Source organism: Dromaius novaehollandiae, chromosome 1 (genome assembly GCF_036370855.1).
Source record: "Dromaius novaehollandiae isolate bDroNov1 chromosome 1, bDroNov1.hap1, whole genome shotgun sequence".
NCBI lineage: Eukaryota > Metazoa > Chordata > Aves > Casuariiformes > Dromaiidae > Dromaius > Dromaius novaehollandiae.
Window position 1 is genome coordinate 8659023 of NC_088098.1, and position 17826 is coordinate 8676848.

Genomic DNA, 17826 nt, shown 5'->3' on the forward strand with positions numbered 1-17826 from the left:
GAGGGCCAGGATGCGCGAGTGCGCGTGCGCAGAGCTGCAGCCGACCAGACCGAGAAGGGGGAAAAACCCGCCCAAACCAAACCGTGAATGAGGTTAACAACGGGGCGTGGGGGGCGCTCCCCGCCCCCCGCTCGTGTGCGTCTGCGTGACGTCACCGCGCGCAGGGGTGGGAGCCGGGTACACCTGCGGGGGGGGGGCGCGACCGTTGAGGGGTCGGATTCAAACTGTTCTGTGCGGGAAGCTTCCATTCTGCTGTGGGCGGGGGAGGCGCTGGGGCAGGGCTGTACCAGCGCCCGCGGGGGGGGGGGGGGGAGGCCGTTGCAGGGGGCGGCGGGGCGCCTTTGGCGCCGCGGGCCGCTACCGTGGCGGCTCCCCTCGGGCACCCCCGCACGGCTCCTCCTCGCGCGGACCAGCCTCGGTGCCGCCGCGATCCCCCTCGGCTGCGGCCGGCGGCCTCACCTGCCTCGTGCTCGCCCCCCGCCGAGATTCCTCACAGGGGCTCTGCCCTCCCCGGCCTCCAGCTTCGGGCTGCAGCGGCCTCTGGCGCGGCCCTCCCCTCAGCAGGGTCCGGGAGGAGCTCGGAGAGGGCCTGGAGCAGCAGCGGGGTTTTCTCTTCTGCCCTCCTGGGACAGGAGGAAGCAGGGGTTTTGCTATGCGGACAGCCAAACCAAGCCAGCCCAACCCACTTTCTCTTCAAGTGCCTGGCACGCTTTGTCAGAGTGCAGCTGTGTATGTTGTTGATGGGTTATTACTTACATAAAATGCTTTTTTTTTCTTACAGATTAACATAAAACCCGTAAGAAGACTGTCCACACATCTGCAACTTCTCCCCATCTTTTTAGCACTATGCATGCGTTATACTGTTCAGATGATAAAACACTCAGACTTAAGTTGGTTGGAAGGGACCTCTGGAGGTCCTCTAGTCCAGCCTGCTGCTCGAAGCAGGGTCAGCTGTGCCATGTACATGTTTTTCTATCTGCTCCTGTTTTGCTTTGTTTTGTTTTGTTTTCTGGTAACTTTTGAGCACAGCCAGTTTGAAAGAAAATAAATTCCAGAGAATTTCTTAGATATCATCAGAGAGTCCACCTGAGAGGCAAGCTTTGTGGATGTCTGAACCTCCAGAAAAGCTTCAGTCAAAACTTTTATCTTGTAAGATACAAGAGTCTAACTACAAGACAAGTCTGTTAAGGTTCATCTACTCCAGTGAGTCTTAGGATTTTTTGCTTCTATAGGATGTCAAGGCTTTTTCTGCAGAGTGGCTCAAAAATGGACAGAATTTGATAGTACAGCCAACTTTTTAGCAGTAGAGTCCAAAGACAGAGTCAGATTCAGGTCATCATTACTTTACTGGCTAAATTAAGATTTTTTTTTCTATACTATTCAACCTTGATGAAAAGATATGTCAAGTGCTGGATTTTTGTTGGATGTGGTGGATTTTCTTTATAAGGGGTCCTTGAATGCTGACACTAAACGAACTGTCAGTAATGACGTAAAGTGAAGTAGGTAAAGCTCCTTAGTTAAACTCTACCATAATAATTTTAGCACTTCCTGGTTGGTAGGTATGCCATCCTAGCAGACTTTGGTATAAAATCCTCTTTTAAAGGAAGCCTGCACAACATAAACTCTGAGTTTCTATAAGGCCCATGAAACAATTTACTGGCCATCTTCTCTGTGCTACCACTATGAAGAATGAGTAGGCAGCTGAGTGATGCTGTGAGTTGCTTCTCAGCCACCCAGTCACTTACCATCCTGGGTGGTTCATGCACGCTACTGAACAGCCAGGCAACACATACCGTGCCTGAGTAGCTGAGAGGCAACTGCCCTTCCCTATCGCGAATGTGACGGTAGTTAGTTTTCACCTGGGAAGACACAAAGTGAAGTAGTAAAAGGGAAAGGGAATTGAGTGACATTAATAGTGGGGGAAAAATTAATATGATGGAAGGACATTTATTATGGGAAAAAGGGGGAAAAGGTATGATGTATAGGGCTACCAGTAGCAAAAGCAGTCCATAAGGCTGCATTTCTCAGGGTCTTACAGCCTTGGTCATAGGAAAACTCTTTCTCAAGACAGGTCAGCTGGTTGGCAGCAGCTACTGCAAGAGCAGGCTTCCACCAGCTGCTTGCAGCTACAGTGCTGAAACTCCAGAGCAAAAGGCTGCATGCTGCCATTACATTCAATTTTTTGTTCTCTTGTGCAGATTTCCACACTGGGATTTTCACACTTACCATGGGATAAGAGCTTTTACGGAACATTCCAGCTCATATATGGGAATCTAATCTTGGTTTAGGGATCCTGGTGTCTCCTATGGCAAAGCGGCAGAGACAGTGAAGAAGCTGCTGTTCAGGAAAGAAGGCTAATAGGGGACATAAAAACTAGTAAGCTTAGGGATAGTTTCCTAGTTTGAGAGCACAGAATAAAGAATGATTTACAAGATAAAGGACATAAGGTTTGGATACTGGCAAGTGAAAGTGTGCAGATGAGGGGATGAGAAAGTAGGAAGCAGAGGTTTTGGTAGATGGAAATACGTGGTAAAGAGATGACAAGGATGAAGATACTAGGAGTAGTACTTCCCAACTTTGAATGGATTTCCTTTCATTTAATCATGTGTCTAGTGCACAAGCTTTTAGTATTTTTGACTAAGAATGTTGTTGCAGTTCTGTCTATGCCCTTGCTGTCCTTGTAACGCTGTCACTACACCCATACGTATAAAGGATGAAATAGGCCCAAGCTCCTTTTCTTTTTATCACTCTTTAGCAGGAAAACAGAAATGTACATGATCTGCTTCTTTACATGCTGTATCTTAGCTACACTTAAATATACAGGGGTATAATTATCTTTTTAGCTGCATCAATCTTAAAAATAGTTTAATTGGGCATAAATGTTAATACTTTTACTAGGGACTTTTCCACTACTTATTCCTGTTATAATGTGGATAAGATGTTCCTTTCTGCCCATGAACAACATTACCAAAACCAAGGCTGCTTGTGAAGGTCTCGGAGAATACAATTTCCCAGTCTGAGACTGGGTCCCCAGTTTTTAGCACCCAAGTTAATGTTTCTTGGCATGCTTAATAATCCTTACCTAATCCTAATTATGCTTAATAAGCTTTCTTTTCAAGACTGGTAAGTATATACATCATTTAATCAAATTTATTCCAAGCAAGGTATTATCTATTTAAGAACATATGAACGTAACAGAAGAATTAAAACATCAAATATATGTTATGTTTCTGTATTAGTCTTGTTTTTTTCTTATATGTCTGATTAAGTCTCAGTTGAGACATTCACAGAATCACAGAGTCACAGAATAGTGGAGGTTGGAAAGGAACTCAGGAGATCATGAAGTCCAGCCCCCTCCTGCTCAAAGCAGGGTTGGCTAGAGGAGGTTACTCCATATCCAGTCAGGTTTTGTGCATCTCCAAGGATGGAGACTCCATAACCTCTCTGGGCAACCTGTACCAGTGTTCAGCCACCCTCACACTAAAAAAGTGTTTTATTATATTCGGATGGAATTCCGTGTGTTTCAGTTTGTGCCCATTGCCTCTCATCCTGTCACTGGGCACTACTGAGAAGAGTCTAACTCAGTCTTCTTTACACCCTCCCATCAGATCCTCCCTGCTCCAGGCTGTACAGTCCCAGCTGTCTCATGCCTATCCTCATGAGAGATGCTCCAATTCCTTAATCATCTTAATAGCCCTTCGCTGGACTCACCCCAGTAAGTTCATGTCTTTCTTGTGCTGGGGAGGCCAGATTTGGACACAGCAGTCCTAATGCAGTGCTGAGTAGTGGGGAAGGATCACCTCCCTTGACCTAAGAGTAATGCTCTGTCTGTTGCAGCACAGGATACGTTTGGCCGCATTTGCCACAAGAGTGCATTGCTGCCTCATGTTAAATTTGTTGTCCATGAGGACACCCAGCTCCATCTCTGCAAAGCTGCACTCCAGCAGGTCAGCCCCCAGCCTGTACTGGTGCATGAAGTTATTCCTCCCCAGGTGCAGGACTTTGTACTTCCCTTTGTTGAACTTACTGAGGCTCCCCTGCCCATCTCTCCAGTCTGTCAAGTCTGGTCCCTCTGAATAGCAGCAAAATCATCTGGTGCATCAGCCGCTCTTCCTGGTTTTGTGTCGTCCACAAACTTGCTGAGGGTGCATCCACTCTTATCATCCAGGTTATTAATGAAGAGATTAAACAGTATTGGACCGAGTATCGACTCCCAGGGGTCACCACTAATGACTGGCCTCTGGCTTGACTATGTGCTACTGATCACAACCCTCTGACTCCAGCAGTTTGGCCAGATTTCATTTCACCTCACTGTTCACCTATCTAGTCTGTACTTCATTAGCTTGTGTACGAGGATATTATGGGAGACGGTGTCAAAAGCCTTACTATATTTGAGATAAACAACGTTCACTGTTCTCCCTTTATCCCCTAAGCCAGTGATCTCATCACAGAATGCTATCAGGTTGGTTAAGCATGGTTTCCCCTTCGTAAATCCATGCTGACTACTTGCAGTCACCTTCTTGTCCTTCACATGTTTAGAAATGTTTTCTAGGATTAGTTGCTCCATCACCTTCCCAAGAATCAAGGTGAGGCTGACCTGCCTGTAGCTCCTTCTTCTTGCCCTTCTTGAATGCAGTGGCATCTGCTTTCTTCCAGTCCTCAGGAACCTTCCCAGTCACCATGACCTTTCAAAGATAACTGAGAGTGGCCTCACAATGAGGCCAGCTCTCTCAGCACTCATGGGTGTATCCTACCAGGTCCCATGGACCTTTTGTGTGTCCAGGTTGTTTAAATGTTCCCTAGCCTGGTCCTCCTCCATTGAGGGTAAGTCTTCCTTGCTCCAGACTTTCCTGCTGATCTCAGGGGCCTGGGATTCATGAAGGGCAGTCTTACCAGTAAAGACTGAGGTGAAGAAGGCATTGAGTATCTTTGCCTTTTCCATGTCCTTTGTCACCTCAGCCTTACCCATAAATTTCCAACCCTCCTTTCTCTCAGAATGCTTTGTTTTGTTGTTTTTTATGGCAGTTTATAATCTCTTTTTTCCCTCTGCACTAAACAGTGCATTACTCCACAGTGAAGACTTCAATACTGCTATTATCTTTGAGGAAGTAGTCTAGTAGGCTGTTTGCATATTTTTTCTCTGGCATGCATGTTGAAATTTGCGTTGAAAATTGCAGTCAATTTGTATTGATTTTTAATTTTACAGGACCACACAAAATACTCAGTTGTATATGATTCACCAGCATTATTTCCTAATACTGTTTTCACTGAAATAATGAAAGATCTTTTCAGCCATGTTCATCAATGTCAGTTGTTTAGTTTTACTTACGGAGTAAGGGCACAAGTGCATATATTCTAGAACTACTTAGCATTAATAAAAACTCTCGGGATCATGGAATAATACATACTCTTTTTAGAGACCAAAAAGTTTGGAGAATGTTTGTGCTAACCCTTCTGTGGCCAAGAAAGTCCCTATATTCAGAACAAAGAAGTTTGTCAGTGCAGTGCTTTACCACAGATTATGACTTACGTGATGTAACGTCATACAACAGTGAGGGCGTGAGTCTGCATGTGGAGCTGGCATAGTTCAGTACATGATGGCAGAGGTTCACTTCTGGGGTCTTGAAGTGTTTTTTTACAATCTAAAATATTCTAGTGCATTGTACAAGAAACTACATTTAAATAGCTGAATGTTGGAGGTTCAGTTCTTGGGCAGTACACCATCTGTCAGTTTTATTTCAAAATGTCAGGAATCTGTGTGTTCTGACACATTGATTAGAGTTGCTTCACAGCAGTACGGTTGTATGAGATAGTAGATCTCATCCCTATATTTAGAATTGTAAAGCCTTTCCCCTCATCTTACAAGTTGGTAGGTTCCTCAGAAGTTATGTGTGTGTTTCAGACTTCTTCCTGAGAGAAAATTATTTCAAGAGTTTTTCTTTCTTTTTTTTTTTTGGCTTTAACAACAAATAACTGTTGTTTGATATGACCTCCTTTTGAGTCCCTATCACCTGCTCCTAATGCCATTTTTCTGTAAAGATTAGTTGCTACTGCATGCACCTAGTAGAGAGGATTTCTTTTATTTGATATACCATATGCTGTGTTTCACGGGGATAATGCTCAGCCTCCAGACTTTTGTTTTGCTGTTCTTCAGATTTTAATTTAAATCATCTATATTCAGCCACAACACTTGTTCTCTGTCTTTAACCAGACTTAGTATGAAAAATCACATATGGGAAATTAAATACAATTATTATGAAGGAAATAAATACAGGAAAATGGGCAGGGATCTGAACTTCTGTCTTTGGAAAAGAGACCAATCACAGAATCACAGAGTGGTTGAGGTTGGAAGGGACCTCTGGAGATCAAGTCCAACCTCCCTGCTCAGGCGAGGTCACCTAGAGCACATTGCACAGGATCGCATCCAGGCGAGTTTTGAATATCTCCAGAGAAGGAGACTCCACAAGCTCTCTCTGTCACCCTCACAGTAAAGAAGTTTTTCCTCATATTCAGATGGAACTTCTTGTGTTTCAGTTTGTGCCCGTTGCCTCTTGTCCTGTTGCTGGACACCACTGAAGAGAGTCTGGCCCCATCTTCTTGACAGCCTCCCTTAAGGTATTTGTATACATTGATAAGATCCCCTCTCAGTCTTCTCTTCTCCAGGCTAAACAGGCCCAGCTATCTCAGCCTTTCCTCATAAGAGAGATGCTCCAGTCCCCTAATCGTCTTTGTAGCCCTAAGCTGGACTCTCTTCAGTAGTTTCAGGTCTTTCTTGTACTGGGGAGCCCAGAATTGGACAGAGTACTCCAGATGTGGCCTCACCAGGGCTGTGTAGAGGGGGAGGATCACCTCCCTCGACCTGCTGGCAACATTCTTCCTAATGCAGCCCAGGATACCAGGATACCATTGGCCTTCCTGGCCACAAGGGCACGTTGCTGCCTCATGGTTAACTACTTGTCCACCAGGACTCCCAGGTCCTTCTCTGAAGAGCTGCTTTCCAGCAGGTCAACCCCCAACCTGTACTGGTGCACGGGGTTATTCCTCCCTAGGTGCAGGACCCAGCACTTCCCTTTGTTGAACTCCATGAGGTTCCTCTCCACCCAGCTCTCCAGCCTGTCCAGGTCTCTCTCAACGGCAGCACAGCCCTCTGGTGTATCAGCCACTCCTTCCAGTTTTGTATCATCAACAAATTTGCTGAGGAGGAACTCTGTCCCTTCATCCAGGTCATTGATGAATAAGTTGAACAAGACTGGACCCAGTACTGGCCCCTGGGGGAACCGCTAGCTACAGGTCTCCAACCAGACTCCGTGCCGCTGAGCACAACTGTCCGAGCTCTGCCATTCAACCAGTTCTCAATCCACCTCACCATCTGCTCATCTAACCCACAGTTCTGAGCTTACCTATGAGGCTGTTATGGGAGACAGTGTCAAAAGCCTTTCTGAAGTCAAGGTAGACAACATCCACTGCTCTCTCCTCATCTACTCAGCCAGTCATTCTATCACAGAAGGCTATCAAAGTGGTTAAGCATGATTTCGCCTTGGTGAATCCATGCTGACTACTGCTGAGCACCTTCTTATCCTCCACATGCTTAGAGATGCCATCCAGGATGAGCTGTTCCGTCACCTTTCCAGGGATGGAGGTGAGGCTGACTGGCCTGTAGTTCCCTGGGTCTTCCTTCTTGCCCTTTTTGAAGACTGGAGTAACATTGCCTTTCTTCTAGTCCTCAGGCACCTCTCCTGTTCTCCGTGTCCTTTCAAAGATTATTGAGAGTGGCCTAACAATGACGTCTGCCAGCTCCCTCAGCACTCGTGGGTGCATCCCATCAGGGCCCATGGACTTGTGGATGTCCAGTTTGCCTAAATGATCTCTAATCCAATTCTCCTCAACCAAGGGAATGTCTTTCTTTCTCCAGACTTCTCCGTAGTCTCTAGCATCTGGGATTCCTGAGGGCTGGTCTTAGCAGTAATGATTATTGTCAGTGCCCTGGGAGATTCCAAGGGAATTCCAAGGTGTATATTGCAGGAGGATGGCACTGTTGGAAGGGAGATGTATGTTGCTGAATGCCTTGCATGACTTAGTACTCATTGCTGCCCTGAAATACACAGTGCAGCTTCTGCTAATTTTAATGAGGTCAATGCTAATTACACTAATGTGAGCGCAGAATCAGGTCTGTGTATGTATACAGCGTAATCCAGAGGTCCCTGAAGGTGGACTGCATGTATTTTGCCAGGAAAAGACTGTGGAGTAGGACAGAGGTGTGTTTGGCATTTAGTTTATATTATATTAACCTTTCCAAAAGATCAGGTTTCCAACAAGCTGTGCAAGTCAGCTGTAAACTGATAATTGTTAAAAATACTGTAGATAAGTCCTCTACTAGAATATGTTAGAGCCAGAAGCAAAATGTTCAGCAAGGTGGATTTCTTTTAATGCAATCTGATCTTTTTGAAAGATTATTGTTAGAATTAATTCTGAATATTTATGGCAAAAAAAGCTAGATAATTTACTATCCATTCTAACCCTGAGCTACAAATGAACTAATCATGATATGGACTGCATATTACAAGTAAACAAAAGAAGAACTCATAGAAAAACTGACCATGTTATTAATAAATATTACATTAATTTGAAAGAGAGAGACACACAGACATGTACACATTTGTTTCCTTAGTGCTTGGAGGCTGGCACAAAAGTTCTTTAAACCCCCAAAATAGACTTTAGAACATTATGCCTTGTGTATACTCATAGCAGAAAGGAACTATGTCTGAAACTAAACGCAGAAAGTCAGGTAAATGTTTAGTAATATGAAACTCTTGCCTCTTTGGGATGTGGACAGGGCAGTATTATATTATTCTTCGTTCCTTTGTAGGTTTGGATAAATTGAAATTCTTCCACAGTAAGTGTGAGACACCATTGTGAACCAGTAAGTGCTGTGTTTATAAATGTTATTCCATGTGATTAAAAACTAGATGCATGCCTTATATATGAATGAGTATACTCACGTAAAAATGTCACATCAGCAAAAATTGCTTTGGATAGTGTTCTGTCTGTTGAAAGCTTTAGTACATCTTTTTTGTGGTGACTGTTTCAGTTTTAAATTGTAGGAAGTAAACTTAATTGTTTATGCAAAAATATTAATATGATATGTATTTTTATAACACTAGGTCATCACAAACTGGCGTGCTTTTAATGAATTTAAGACATTTTTATTCAAGATGCTGAAAGTATTGTAAGTGAAACAACAATTTAAGATGTTATACTAAGTGATATTCAAGAAATTACTGCAGGAGTGCTCCATTTTTATCTCACACAAGCGCAAAGTAACTAAGAAAATGTAACAACTTTTTGACTGTAAAATCTATTGTCTTTATGTGTACTCTAAAAGGCAGTTCTCATGACTGGGTAACTTAAATTGTCTAACTGTTTCCTTTCTCTGCACTTGAAGAGTGCATATAAGCATCATTTATTGTGATAAATAGATTCTATAAAATATTAATACAAGTTTTTAGTTCCTAGTTATAAATACACTATAAATCCAGCAGCCATTTTGGTGACAAAGCAAATAAATGTGAACCAAAAAATAGCACTGATTACTTACAGAGATTCCGTGACTATTTCAATAATTGCAAATTTAAAATAAATTACAGTTAAAATCTATTGATTGAATGGAATGGATTATGACCAGCTTATCCAATAAATATTTTTTGATTTCATGTAAATGAAAAGTATCTGAAATTTACATGAATTAAATGAAAAATACATTTTTAATAATGGTCTTTTTTTGCAGACATTTTAAGAGTGGTTGATTATGGCAGTAGTCTTTCCGTGGAAGGATGTTGCATAATTGTGATTACTGAAAATAAATACCAAGTAAAATAACTTTGGAATACATAGCAAAGTGGGTTTGTCGTGGCCTAATGCTAGATTCGTGGGATTCTGTAACTGTGACTCTGTAGGAATCTCTCGTTTACATAAATGGAGAAAGAACAAAGTCCTAAAACTGCCAATCACCTTTTATAAATATTAGTGAGCAGCAACATTAAGCAGGTCAGCAGGAAGGCCTGTGCCATGGTTTTATGCTTACATCTATTCTGAATCTTCAAAATATTCCTGTTCATTCTCAGTCATACAAGGTCCTGGTTTCAATCCAGAGTTACATTTATATCTATGGTTAGTTTTACTCTTAGCTTGTACTTTGCTTTGAAGTTTGCTGCTTCTGAAGAAGGGCTTGTGTGTCCTAAAGCTTGTCTGTTTTCCCAGCTATACCTCTTGGTCTGTAATAAAAGATATTACCTCTACCACCAAACCTTGCCTTGCTTAGTTTTAAGCAGTTTATTTGTCACGCCAAAGTTCAAATCCTGGCTACATGGAAGTCAATGGAAATGTTGCCATTGACTTCAGTACAATTAGAATTTGTCTTATGGAAGTACTCAGATGCTGCAAGTTATGCATGTGTTTAAGTGCATTCCTGAACTACAGCCAGGGTGCTCAGAATCTTGTAAAATTAAGCCTTCTGTGTAACAAGACAGATTATGTGGATACTTACTGTATTGCAAAAGCATTGCTTTTATGGGGTAAGTGAAAAAAGTATTTAGAATTGTTTATCTAAAGTTGGATTCCAAACTATTTGGGAGGAAGTATGTTCTTTAGTCCTTGAAATCTGAATATGTAGGTTAATTTCCATGTCCATTCAAAATTTTGTGTGTCTGTGGACTGAGTCATTTTCGCATTTCTCTTTGTCCTTCAGTTGCCTAAAAAAATGCTGAACATTTCCTGTCAGAGTAGAGATGAGGATAAATATGCAGAGTATTCTCTAATGCCATGGCAAGATAGATTGTATTTTATTGTTTTATATGAAATGTATAATTAGCTGGAGAAAAAACAGATATTAACCTCATTACAGAAAAGGAGTAAGTAAACTTATCTCATAGTTGGTTATATTTCAATGCTCTTCTGTTTGCCTTGGCAGTCACTTCACTTTTGTATTAATATCAAATTAGTCCAACTTTTCTGGGTAATGTTGTTCATTCTGTTGTTTGTTTACATGGTTAATACCTTTAAAGATTGAAGTAATAATGGACTGCTGCTTTTTTCAAATAAACTTTTTCTCAACATCTGTACAGAATACAGAAAGTCAAGGGTAGTAAAGTTATTAATTTTTAATTTTCATAGTGAATTGAATACCACAATGGTGTTTAGCTAAATAATACATTATGTCTAATAGGGCCTGGAATTATAAATTATGTTTTGAGTATAATCTTCCCTTTCAAAGCTAAGGAGTTTTGCATTGGAGCATTCTATTGATCTATTTAAATCTCACAAAAAAATTAACACATACCCGAGAGTTTTGATAGGTTATTTTCATGAATAAAGTTTACAGAATCAATTGTTTTAAAAGAATAAAATCAAATAACGCAGACTTAGTGCTTTTATAAAAACGTAATGTTGGAACAAACTGTTGTAAAAGAACAGAAAATATCTTCTGTAATTATTTGTTTTAAAAAAACTATTGTTAACAATAGAAATAATACGTATAAACTGAACACTGTCAACGTTATTAACAAGTCCAAATCCTAGGTCCACTATAATGAAAGAAAAGTGTTGTCATCAATTTTCGTAAGACTTGGTTGTAGCTTTGGATTCTACGCTATTGAAGAAACTGGTAAAATTATATAGAAATAAAAACCTTGCTTACCGCAATAATCTCTTCCCTTTTCTTGTATGCAAAAATAATTCTTCCTTGTTTCTGCCATGAGATCACCTGACTTAGTAATCTGACAAAGTATTCTACAAAGTTTATTCTGTCATGTTGAATTCTGGCCAGTATATCTAGGCTTTATTCCCTAGAAAGTAGATGCTGTTTTCTGTTTCTCTCATGAGAGGCATTTGGAAGATAGATACTTCCCTAACTGAAGCAGAACTATAAAACAGAGTCATGAGCCTTTGCTGAAAGAATTTTAGGAACCCAGATTAAGAAAACTATATATTGATAAAACTGTCTGAGGGAACAAAACCAGGAAATGTTTCCAGATGAGAAAGAGCTATCAGGCATTTAAACAGGAAAGAGTCAGTACTGTTTGTTGCTAGAGATTGTTAGTGCTGTGTGCAGGCTGACCATTACCCTAAGGATTAGAGCTTTAACAGAAAGTCAGTCCAAGGTCAGACAATCCAGATCAGTAGTGCAAAGTGGTCCACAGGTGCTTGGCTGGTTTAAAAAGTGAAAATGGCATTATAGGCAGGGGAGTTAGAAGTCAAACTATCCCCTAAATTAGTAGAACCAAGTTGCAAACAAGATCATAGAAAAGATCTAGGTCAGTCTAAAGAAGGCAGAGTGTTATATCAGTGGTCAAAGAAGCCAAAGGCAAGTTGTGAGGTCAAGACAGGCTTGAAAGCTCCAGGTAGGAGAGTGCAGGTCATCAGGAGCTGGTCCTGAATTGGGATACAGGCAAGTACATTCTGGGATGCAGAATGTGTTGTTTGCAGGACATAAAGCTTTATAGAGGAAGATACTGCAATCAGAGCTAAGGTTTAAATGCTATCATTATATTCTGCTTTATAGTATGACCACACGACTGCACCTGCCATGGGTGTACCAAAGCAGCTGGATTATTGACAGGCACTTGTTGCAAGTTCTGGCTTACTATGGTAGCTATCAGCAATAAACCAAGACATTAACAGGGCTGACTGCTCACATGCACATTGTCAACTGAGAAACCATCAGAGTTCTTAGCAGTTCCTTTGCCACTTGATAAGAATTATTATTTCAGTGAGCAGCTGCAAAAGGATCTCAGCTATGAACCCTCTGGGCTTAGAAACTCACAACTTCCCGCTTCCGGAGCCTCAGAGCAGACCCTCAACCTCCCATGGGTGTGGGGGATCTTAGCCCGAGGGGCTGGTTTCAAAGCACACCTGCCTGGAACATGGGCCGTGTTCCCCCAGAACTGTGCCTGGGACTGAAACCAGATATGTAGTGAGCAAAACATTTGGGAATCCACAAACTGATTTTTTACAAAAAAAAAGAGTTCTCATAAAATTCTTGTAAGCTCTAAACCTATCCATTTGGTAGGCTTTTTTTTTTCAGTTTAACTAAGCCTTCTTTCTCACTGGTCTTCCCTAATATGCTGGTGCAAAGCAATAGTAAGTCTCATCACCACACTCGTTTTTGCTCGGCAAAGTAGGCATGAGTTTGGGCTATCGAGAAAATTATTTTTTGCTGTTCTATTTCAGGAGAGATTCTGAAACAGAAAGCACGTTCAATTAGTGTACACATAGCAGGTTTCCACAAAAAGTTTCTGTTCCTGCAAAATATGACATGTTACTGTATTATTTAGTAAGAAGCAGCAATGATATTGCACAAATGTAAATACTGTGGAAAAAAATACAATTTAAATTGAAATAATGCTGCCGAGATAACCCCCACTGCTTTAATCCAGGTGGCCTGAGATCGGTCTCTGGACAATTAATTTCCCTTTGAATTAAAAGTTAGGAATAAAATCAATTCCAGTTAACATTTTACTGGATATCTTTTTCCAAAATAAATCTTTATTTTTTTGTGATGAAAGCCTGTAAGATTTTTGACATTCAACTGAAAATTCAGCAATATGCTTTATCCATGATTCAGACCTTAGAGACATTTAAGAGAAGTTACGACTTTAAAATTTTATATACAGTTTTGTATCTTTATATTTAAGTGTATTTTTGTCACTTGTGACATTTATGTTAAGATTGATTATGCCCATATTCTTGTTGACTGATGGGTTTTGTAGCGGTGTTCTGTAGAAAACAGGACTAATCTCTTTTCCGTTCACTATGCTTGATAACTTTGAATGAATTGTTATGCCATGTGAGATAAACTTCTGCACCACACAGAGGCAGGCAAAACATTAATGGTGAGGCAAGAGCAGTTATATAGACTTACCTAGAATGATTGGATCCATTTTAAGAAAGGATCCTTTTTAAGAAAATATGTTTTAGTTCAGCCACATGCAAAACTTTGTGCTTAGTAACAGGGAGTGTGGTCCATTGTGTTGTGGTGTGTAGTGACTCCAAAACTGGAGTTCAGAGTAGATCAGAAATGGATCAAAAGCACCCAGTGTGAAACTGAAGGGGGGGGGGGGGAAGCACATGTAGCTAAACAATGAATAAGTGTATAGAGAGTCAATTTTGCATCTACTTGAAGCTTTGGTGAGATCATTATTAAAATATCACATACAGAGGTAATATACCAAAACTCACAAAAATGATCAGGAAGAATTCTGTAATAAAAAGGATAAGGAATGTGAGGAGTAACAGAAGGAGGCAGGCTACACTGTCTCGCTATGGCTGTGACAGTCTATTCACAAAGTATTGAATATCTGCATTTTACAGGAGAAGACAGGGATTCAGAGCAGTCTTCTAATATGAGGCAATGCACTACGGAGACCGCAGAAACTTACTTATCAAAAATGACAAGTACATACAATTTAATGGTAAGTGATATATGTAAAATCAGACTAGATAATCTGTTTTTTATACTTCCTTAATGTCAGCATATGTATGATAAAGCGAGTTAGGAATGAACAATACCACATCTCTTCTAATTATAGATTATAGACAGCTTCAGTGTGATTTTTGCAAGAGATCCCATAAGTGAAGCTAACTCTCAGTAGACCATGACAGTCCTTTAGTTAAACTAAAACTGTGTGACTGATTACAGATAACTATGATATACATTTTGTTATTTGGATGAAGGAACATTCTTACTCATTATGAAACATGGTTGAGGTACCCTGCAATGCTCATGTTTCTTTGAACTCCTTACCTCATTACTTGCTGAACTGCTGCTAGGTCTTACTGTTATAATTCAAAGCCTGATTTACACCACTGATTAAAGTCACCTAAAAGCAGTTAGGAAAGAGAAATATAGGCATGTGAGTATGCATTACACCTCCTTTTACCAGCATTACCAAGATTTTAACTGGCTCTGGCTACTGATTTTTGATGCTTACTTACTAAAATATCAAACGTTGGCAACTGATAGAAGATAGGAGCTGGTGTTGGCATAAAAAAGAATAACACTTTTGCAATTATATTACTGCAATGAGTAATCTGACTCTTCAGTCTCTTATTTGAGATCCAAGGAGGACTGTACATAATTGATAAATAAGACAATGGGAACTGGAGAGAGAATAGATAATACTTTTCAATTATGGCACCACGAGGTGAACATACAATTTCTGATCTACCAGAGCCCTGCAAGTAAAGCTTTGCAGTACAGTGCTCCAAGGAGGGTTTGTAAGTTTGAGTATAGTGCAGTACTTGGATGGCAGAATCGGGTCCCGTGCTCCTATGGCTCCTCAGCACACAGTTTGAAAGTGTCTGTACCTGTCTGCCTCTAGGCACCCTCTACTAGTGTCTGCACTACAAAACACTTGTGAACATTCATAGCTAGCTATGCCCTATTTAAAGCAATAATAAGAGACCAAACAACCTAGATTTCAAGAACTAGGGACAATATATAAGACGTATCAAAGAAACATTTCAGTTTTCCCAGGAGTAGGTGTTGCAGTACTGACTTGGCCACACCAGCCTAGACAATCCAAATATAAATGTTATTTTTAATACTGAACTCTTCCATTTTAATTTCCTCTTTTTGCATGTGTATATATATTTTTTTTTCACAAGAATGTTACAGCCTCTGGTGGGTTGAAGCAAGCAGTGGGGTGTCTGACTATTCATACATTTCTGCCTCTTAATAGGATCCATTCAGAGCAAAACAAAAGCTTGATTGAATGGATGGGAGAAATTTTGTATCATAGAGTCATTTAAATGAGGACTAGGACATTCTCTGGACAATTACATAAAAATGGCAAATGACCCTCTGTACAATAGTTGCTTTCAACATGATCCAAGGCCAAGATAGGCTTTTGACAGTTGTATAATGCAGATGGGTCGTGATCAGCCAACACAGAAATGTTGAGCATTGTGCAAAATGAGAATCACAGTTAGCTGAAGTTGAAACTTAAAAAAAATGGCAGACAAAACAGCTTTCATTTTCAGAGTATGCTGATCAGTTCTCTAATTGATGATATTCAAATTTAGAAATCTGTATTTCAGTCTAAAATCTTACTACTAATACGAAGGCTGGAAAAGGTTGAAATATTAAATCTGGGAGTTATTCAAAGTGACATACCTGTTTGTCAAAAACATCTGTAATGCATTGTAGATGTTTCATGAAGCTACTAATTAGTGATCATATACTATTGATCTATACAAAATACATGTGATTTTATTTGGAAATATTTTACTATACCTCTAAAACAGAGCTTTAGATTAATTTAGTTACCGAACTGAATTCCAGAAATCACTAATCCGAATAATTTAGCTCAGTGCTAATATGCAGCAGCCTCTGCTTTTCTTGCTGCCATATCCACTGCAAAAATTGTTGTTTTGTACAGTATGTTAATGCTTATTTGCTCTTTCTTATGCAGAAACAGTAATTTCACTGAAAAATGTCAACAGTGTGTCTGGAAAAATACACTTGGATCAGTAAACACCACATCACAACAGTGTGTGCTTTCTTTACTCCAAATGGTAATATCATCTTAAACTACATGAAATTGTGGCATTTTATTGTAGTGAATTTATACAATAAAAAATAAAGGCTTTACGTACATATATTTTTTGTAAACTGCAGCAGAGACTGTGGGGAACTATAGCACAAACTTGCTTGCTCTGTTCTGCTATTATTTTTTCAGTGTGGCCTGAAGAGAAATCTGTTGATATTAAAGGATAATTTATGGTCTTCCTTTGCATTCTACCTCTCACTTCTAGGATGAGAAAAAGCATGTGAATTACTGACATACAATAATTGTAACATCATTTCAAATGAATAAGCCTTTTGTGGTACCTGTTCCTTGATAATAACTGGCCCCTAATGTTCCCCAATAAATAATGCAAAATATTTTAGTGGACAGTCATGTAAAAACAGATCAACCAGGAAAGTTTTTTCTAAGTGAGGGTAGTAAATAGTTCATTTACACAAACTGGTGTTACAAATATTAGTATCTGGGTTTCATGTGACGAAAGACCATATTTTATTATTCACTCTAATCTTTTTGTTTTCCTTAAACTTTCTTTTATCTGCAAAGGTACTTTATGGTAGTGTATTCAAGAAGTGAATTATAAATTGTGTCAATCGAAGTCTGTTAGCAATGTGATTTTCCTAGATTTTATACTAATTAATCTCTTGAGGCTACATTTTGTCAGACCTTTTTTTCTGAGGCCTAGTTAACTCGACTGAGAATCATCCCAAAATAATTCTGTCTCTTAACACAGTAAATATGCAACAAATTTAACCCTTTCATGGAGTCTTTCTTACTGTTTACTTAAAGAACAGCAAAGATAAACCATAGTTTGATCTTGTTAAAGGTGTTGTTTCCAAACACTCTATCTGGTCTTTGTTAAGTTCATTCTCACCTTATAGGCCCTTATATGGTCAGACTACAAATAGAAGTACATAAATAAGCAAAGCTACATCTTTTTGCACAACCGTAGAATCTGGTCCTTACCTGAACCAGCATATTACCTCTACATATCAATGTAGAATTGTGGAATGACAGTTCTTTGATACGAGGAAATGGGTACATTATGCAAGTAGTGTTAAATCAGTTCATTGCCAAAAACAAACAAAGGAGTCATAAAACAATTAAACACTGCTCAACAACAAATAAATAGACAAGAGTCTGACAGACTAATCAGTCTAGGTTTATTTTTTGTTTAATATGCTTATTTATTAATAAAGACCTTCTCAACCAGTGTATACAAAACCCCATAAAATTCATTAGAACT

The 17826-nt window shown here is 39.9% G+C and overlaps 1 protein-coding gene and 1 long non-coding RNA gene across 3 annotated transcripts in view; one reads left to right on the top strand and one right to left on the bottom strand.

The window, feature by feature from the left end:
• GNAI1 (G protein subunit alpha i1) overlaps nucleotides 1-627 on the bottom strand; it is a 36321-nt gene extending 35694 nt beyond the window's left edge. The window contains exon 1 of the mRNA XM_064505098.1: nucleotides 460-627. The gene's annotated coding sequence lies outside the window, so the exon portion shown is untranslated. The remainder of the gene's footprint in view (nucleotides 1-459) is intronic.
• On the top strand, nucleotides 2-16643 carry LOC112980293 (uncharacterized). Of its 2 annotated transcripts, XR_010387325.1 has the most exons (6): nucleotides 2-166; nucleotides 782-3715; nucleotides 6535-6615; nucleotides 8867-8920; nucleotides 14365-14465; nucleotides 16467-16643. It is a non-coding gene; the product is annotated as an uncharacterized LOC112980293 (long non-coding RNA). The 2 variants fall into 2 exon arrangements; XR_010387326.1 differs by lacking the exon at nucleotides 6535-6615.
• The last annotated feature ends 1183 nt before the right edge of the window (nucleotides 16644-17826 follow it).